The following is a 7,310-nucleotide window of genomic DNA, read 5'->3' on the forward strand; positions in this document are numbered from 1 at the left end:
AGATGGTGGGTGTTATGGGACAAAATATGCAAGAGCTTCTCTTTCGCGACTTCCTCCTGGGAAACGGCTTGGCCAAAGTCCCTGAGATTACAGATAGCATTACCCTTTTAAGGAACTAAATTTCAGTTTGGACTGGGCAACTGGGAGAGATCCAGCAAAAAAATATAAATTTTAAGTCCTGTTAGGAAATTTGAGGGCCTGAGAGTACAGCCAAGTGGCAGCTAAGTCTGCTTGCACAAGACCCCGGGTTCCAACCCCTGCAACCAAAACATAAAACAAAACCAAAATGAAAAGAAATTTGTGTTTCTCGGGAATAGTGAGCTTCTGGAAGGATTTAATACTTAAACTAATGTGATTATTGGTCATTTTATCGAATCAGTGTCCCAAAGTTACCTCAAATTCAGCATGTCCATTCAACATAGTCTTCTTTAAGCTTCCTTCCCAGTATTGGCTTCAACATCCATTTTGTTGCTCCAGGCAAAAAGTGCTATCTTGGTTCTTCTCTGTCTCTCCGTGGTAAATAGCCTAAAATTATGCTGGGCACCATCAAATATCTCAAGAATCCTTGCTTTCTCATCTTCCCATCCATATCTCTAATACATGTTACCAGCCTTTATCCTCAGATCACTGCAAGTAACAACTATTTCATTGGTTGTCTGGCCTCTCATTTGGTTCTTCTCCACACAGCAACCAAAAAAGATAGCTCAGAAATGCAGACATTATTTTTGGTTTTTCCCAGTTTAAAGCCTTCCACAGTTTTCTACTGACCTTGCATGAAAACAAAATTCTCAGAAAACAACTAATCTCTGTAGTCTGCTTCCACGTTCTCTGGCTTGCCATGAGCTTATACATGATCCTAAAAAAGAAGACCAGGTTCTAAGGGCAGAATTCAAGGTGCTTTGAGGAAAGACAGGGTCTTCTATTTTAACTACAGCTTTGTTAATTAGAACAAGAACATATCCTAAAAATAACAAGGAATCATACAATCAAAATTTCAGAATGGCTAAATTTTGCCTATTTTTCCCACCTTAAAAAAAAATGTCAGATACTTAAGGAAGCTTAAAAGGGAGAAGAGGCAAAGAATTGTGACTGGTGGTAGTGAGGATTTTTCTATATATTGTTATACTCAGAACAACTTGACTATCACCCTTGCTAGGACTGTCCCTATGGGTGAGGCAGAGAATAATGATAGACCTTCACAGGAGGAAGGCAGAATTTTCTAACATTCCCAAGTTATCCCTGCTGCTCTACCCATCTAAGGATGAGAAGGTTTTGCAGAGTTTTACAAAACTTACAAAATATACCTAAAGAATCTTATTTAGTCCCCTTCCATGTTCCTACTTACCCAATATCCATCATGCCTCTCTTGACCTTACCTTAGCATGAAGAACAAGCTGTGATTTTAATGATTCTACCAAACAACTTCATGGAATAAAATCAAAAGAGCATAGTAGTCAGCTCAATCATTTCATAAACTGATTACAGGAAAACAACTTTATTTATTTCTATATTTTATAGTCATAGGAAGGAGAGCTTGGACATCATTACATAAGGGAATGAAGTATTCTAGGCAAAGTCCCCATGTCAGGTTATTGTTACATCAGGATTTTTTGTCTGTTTTACTAATTATTGCAGCCTCTATGCCCAGTATCTGCTACTCAAGATTGAGATAATGAATTAGTAAGTTCTTGGGTAGATGTCTAACTCATAATAAGTCCTTTGTTTCTAGCTTTATTGGGGCATGACTAAAAGTAAAAAAAAAAAAAGTATATATTTAAGGTGTACAGTGTGATGATTTGACATACATATACTTTATGAAATCATTACCACAATTGAGCCAAGTAACATAACCATCACTTCATATAGTTACCCATTAAAAATGCTTTGTTTTAATTTACTTTAAAGATGCCAGCAAGAGGAGACTATGACCTGATCTATGTATGAACCCACCCCCCCCCCAAAAAAAAATATCTCATTATAAAGAGGGGTTGGTCATCATAGTAGTTTAGAAAACTAGAGTTACAACACGAAAAGTTGGCCAGTGACCAGCCAGAAAAGGAAGGAGACTTAGCCCAGTGGTTTGGGGAATTGCCAGGCCCACTGATGAGTTCATCCTGGGGCAGAGAGAGACAAATCGAGTCGTAGCCAGTAGTTGTCAAGGTGTCTGATTCAGCTAATGAAGTGATCCCGAGGGTGAGCATTAACCTGCTGGCAGGAAACATTTGAAGCCTTTATTAAACTCCCATTGTTCTATGTTCATGTAACATCTACTTATTTTTTGGCATTTAATTTTACCTTCAGAGAAAGACGTACTCATCACAGAGACTCAAATGTTCTGGTATTCTGATCAGCATGATTATTTTGTGTTTTATTATAAATTAATTAACTAGCATTAATTTTGCCATATTAGTCTCCTAAGTCTGGTTCAGGTGAGTCTGCCCAGAAAAGTGAATCTATTTTATACTGTGCTAAACAATCAGGTGCTGGCCTTCCAAAACCTTTGACAGATCCAAGGCTATGGCATGACAAATTCTCAAAAGTGAAAAATAGATGTAAGACCTCAAGCTGTATATCTTTCCTGCATAAAAGACCTTGATGTTGGGCTGGGGTTGTAGCTCAGTGGTAAAGCGCTTGCCTCGCACGTGCCTCAGCACCACATAAAATAACTAAAGATATTGTATGTCTATCTACAACTAAAAAAAAAAATTTAAAAAAAGACCTTGATGTTGCCTCAGAAGCCATGCACACACCTATTTATGCATGTATACACACACTTGTATTCACTATTTGCGTATCTATCTTGCTGTTCAATAAATTACTCCAAAATTCAGTTGCTTAAAACAATAAACATTTACTGTCTCATGGTATGTGGGAGAGGAATCCAGAAGTGATATAGCTGAGTGATTGTGACTTGGTTTTTCCACAGTGTTGCCATCAAGAAATCGAGATGCTGGCCAGGGGGCTGAGAGGGCTGGGTTCAATCTCTAGCCCAGGTGGAAAAAAATATTGGTCAAAGTTTGTTTGTTTGTCTCTTTATTTCTTTGGTTTGTTTTTGCAGTGGTAGAGATCGAAACTTTACCTCTGCCTTGAACCTCCCGCTTGCCTTTTATCAGGAATCCGTGGTCTTAACAACACCTATAGGTTCAGACATCTTTATTCTCTCTGTTCAAAGTCAGTTCTTTGAGATCAGAAGTTGTTTTAAGGCTTATTTCTCTACCAAGGCAGATCTCTGAGACAGAGCTGTGGATATGGGACTGAAGACGGTGGTGAGCTTCTTTCTGATTGAAACCCTATTGGAGTTATGTGCTTGTTAGAAGGAGGGTATATAGTTCAGGCCTTCTTGCCTTGCCTACTCCCCTGGAATGGAACCACTTTCCCACAAGCCAGGGCAAGAGTGAGCAGGGCTCCAGTATTCTCAGTGAGTTGTGCATAAAGTGAGCTTCCCTTCCATGAGCTAAGGCTGTGCAGAAGCAGGGTAACGCCATGTCTCCATCTCACCAACTCAGGAGTTGGTCTCATGGATGTGGCTAGGGATAGGATCAGATGCTGAGGTCCTGTTCCTGTTCCTCCTGGAGAGAAAGCAGTCCATCCGGGTGCTGAGTGAGGGGAAAGGGAGCCGGGGCTCTTGGTTACAGCAGCCCAGAGTGGAATCACTGCCCGTCTGAGTTGGGAGGGCAGAGGAAGAGGGCAGTCCAGATTTAAATACCACAGACTCTCACGTTTCTCACTGAATTTTCATAGATGTTCTGAACAGTTCTTCATTTGTTCTTTGCCCTCAGGACTATTTTCAGAGGCCTCAAATGGAGATATGTAAATACATACGACTATACATAAAAATTTTCACTAGTCTCATTGAGGAGAGGGTCAGTGAGTTCTTCATGCTGTTGAAGTCAGTGTCTTCTTTTGCTTTAAAATGAGGTGATAACAATGTGCCTTGAATCCCACCACATATCCCTGACAGCCTGGGGCTGTCCTAGACCTCTCAGCACATGCTTTCTGAAGACACTAATTAATTCATAGTTTTTCATTTCTTCCCCTTCTAGGTCTTGAACTAAAGGCACTTCCCAGTGTCAAGGCAACACAAATAACCCTTTTCCATTTCTCTTTCTATAAACATTAATATTATAAGTTGAAAGATAGTGGCTACCGAAAAACAACATGTTAATTAGAAATTTTCATATTAAACCTTTCTTAAGTACTACTTTTCAAAATCAGAAATATTTCATTAAAAGTTTATGTTAGTTGTTTGAAAGCATTTCTTGGTAATAAGTTTTAAAAGTTTCCCCCAATATCGAGTTCTGAAAAACAGCTTATCTTCAACAAAATGTGTGTCTTTTTCCACACAAACCTGAGTTGATTTCAGGCCAAGAACGTATTTTCAAGGATCATTTCTATAATCTGCTGCTAGTGAAGTGTACTGAGTGTGTAAGCTACTGGTAACCTTGAAGATGAGTGGTAGTGTTTTCTCCTGAGCACAGGATGGCCTGTGGTTTTGCCTGGTGGCAGCTGCCACTTCTCCACCATGACGACTTTTCCTTTCTTTTGGGAAATAGAGAGAGCACAGGCAGAGGAGTTTCTTAAATATTTCTTATGTATTTCATAAAATTAAAAAGGAAAACATTTCTTTTTGAAATTTGTTAACGAAGGCAAATCCTTATTTTGTCCTCTGTATGACACAATCTGAAAACCTCGAGAGATTTAGTATTGCTGGAACAGAAACCTCAAGGTTGGGGAGAGGAGTACATGTAAGGTCATCCTGCATGAAGGGACAGCAGGCAATGCCCATGGGTTTAGAGTTTATAGGAAGGTAGACAGGGAGCTGCCCAGGAAAGAGATAAGCAGTGGTGAGGCCGGAAGGTTTAGATCACAGGGCAGAACAAGGATGCCTTAGGGTGGGAAGATGAGATGACTAAGGAGACTGGCCAGGGCCACAAGAGAAAGGAGGCCACAACCCTCAACTTAGGTCATCAGGTTGAACCAGGGCAGACAGTGGGCTCCAGGGAGGAGAGATAGGCAAAGTACAAGGGGTAGGTTGGGGGACTGACTCTAATATATTTATGCAATAAATAAATACGCTTGGGCTTCTCCAGAAACTTCCTAAGAATCCAGGAGAATCAGCTAATAATAGAAATCAAAAGAAATCTTTTGCAAACTGCTCTGACAAAAGTATAGGGACAACTTGGGCACGGTAATGTGTGTCTACAGTCCCTGCACTTGGAAGGTTGAGGCAAGTAGATCAAGGACAGGCTGGGCAACAGAGGGAGACCCCATCTCTAAATAAGTAAATAAATAAATAAAACCTAGACACTTTAAACTTAAACAAAATGTCAGAGTAAACAATTCATTTGTAAAAGCACCTCTGTTGATGGTGACTGTTGAAAGTTGTAAAAATTACTAGCGCATGTATGTTAATTCAGGTTTCAGGGAAGCAGACACCATGACTGAATTAGAAATGTAAGAGATTTGGGGGGCAAAATGTAAGAGATTTTGGTGGCAAAATGTATGATAAAGGGTTGTGGGGAGAGAGACTTCAGACTGCAATATAGGTCCTATAGGACAGGAGAGGAGAGGAGAGAAGATTGCGAAGGAAGAGCAGACGATCTTGAGTAGGCCAATGGGAAACCCCAAGATCAAGAGTGTCTGTCAGGGGGCCAGCACTAGACAAGAGCAGCCCCTCTCGGGTACCACTGTCATGCATAGGCATTGACTGGAAGCATCCCAAAAAGCAAGGCCTAAGCTTGATTTCTTCAGATCCCAGAGGCAGGGCAGCCAATCAGCCTCAGCAAACTATTACCAACAGCAGATTCTCCCTGTAGGGGAGCATAGCCCCCAGTAACTCCTTGATTGCCTCTTCAAAGAGACAGGTCAGTGCTGATCAAAAAAATAATATTTCCCTTGAGACAGTACCTGTCTTAGGAGTTTTTAAAAATCAATATATATACAAAACACTATAGAACAGAAGACAGGAAACACAAAAGTCCATCCTTGTGGGCCAATTAAACAAACCACTTTGCAACTGAATATTATGGGATCCTTAAATGAGCCCAATGAATCCACTTGAATGCATTGTCTCCAAGTAATATCTATAAAAGAAAAGGCTTTGTTTACTATTTGCTACCTTTCTTTATAAGGATAGATAGAAGCTGGGTGTGTCTCATGCCTGCAATCCCAGCAGCTCTGGAGGCTGAGGCAGGAGGATCATGAGTTCAAAAACAGCCTCAGTAATGAGGCCCTAAGCAATTCAGTGAGACCCTGTCTCTAAATGAAATACAAAAATGGGTTGAGGATGTGGCTCAGTGTTTAAGTGTCCCTGGGCTTAATCCCAGGTACCCAAAGAAAAAGAAAGAATAGAAATATGAAAGACAGATAACATGTATGCATATATATGCACAATTTATCCATAGAAGAAACTGAATGTTAATTCCTCTGGCCAGAGTTTCTGGGAGATTGTTACCAACAATTCTTACCAATAAATTAATTCAGTGCCTTCCCCTAACTCTTGTTCTTAATGCACATCGACAGCAAACAGAAAGTTCTGCTGAAGAGCGATTATGGGTTGTAAGAGGCCAGCTTGTAATCCACTATGGAGTAGTAATGTGTTTATTAAAGGGCAAGAACTAATTCTCAGCAGCATTTGGATATCTTGTTGATCTTTGCATTTGAAGGGGGTGTTTTATAGGACATTTTTCTTTCCGATAAGTCGGACAATGAAAAATTCTCTTCATCAAGAAAATGCAAGTGGGTTTTCTTCAGCTAAAGAACTCCACTGTATTTATTCTGTGTCATTTGTTGACATTTTTCTAGTATGTTACCAGTGTTAAAAGACAATTATTTTAAAGAGGTAAAATCGTGACTCTCATAAGGATATAAAAAGAACACATATCAGAGGTTTCATTCAGCTCATTAATGAGTGAGGAAAACAGTAAGAAGTTTTATAGCAAGTGCAAGGAGACTCAGAATTTCCCACACTGTAATGAGATGAGGAGTGTTGACATGGATTCACAGACAGATGTCACAGGCACATTCCATCCAACACTATCTGCTTTCTTTGTGCAAAAATTACTTGTACTAGTTTTCTACAAATTCCAGAATACAAAACAAGCACAGTGAAGGGTGGAGATAAAACCAATGGATGAGCCCATTTTGATCTCCAATTTCCCTACATGAAGAAGTGAACTTGAAGCTGTTCCAGCTGGTTTGCATGGTAGATTTCACTTTCCCCTAAGCATGAGACCTCATATGGCAGCTACTAGTTACAGATGATTTTCTTTTCTTTCCTTGGAATAAATAAGAGAGAGAAAATGTGAGTG

The 7,310-nt window shown here is 39.9% G+C and overlaps 1 non-coding gene across 1 annotated transcript; it reads left to right on the plus strand.

Annotated features, from left to right (window-relative positions):
• Positions 1-4,366: 4,366 nt before the first annotated feature.
• Positions 4,367-4,574, plus strand: LOC120885120 (small nucleolar RNA U3). Its single transcript, XR_005727635.2, has one exon. It is a non-coding gene; the product is annotated as a small nucleolar RNA U3 (small nucleolar RNA).
• Positions 4,575-7,310: the final 2,736 nt, after the last annotated feature.

Source organism: Ictidomys tridecemlineatus, chromosome 12, assembly GCF_052094955.1.
Source record: "Ictidomys tridecemlineatus isolate mIctTri1 chromosome 12, mIctTri1.hap1, whole genome shotgun sequence".
NCBI classification, from domain to species: domain Eukaryota; kingdom Metazoa; phylum Chordata; class Mammalia; order Rodentia; family Sciuridae; genus Ictidomys; species Ictidomys tridecemlineatus.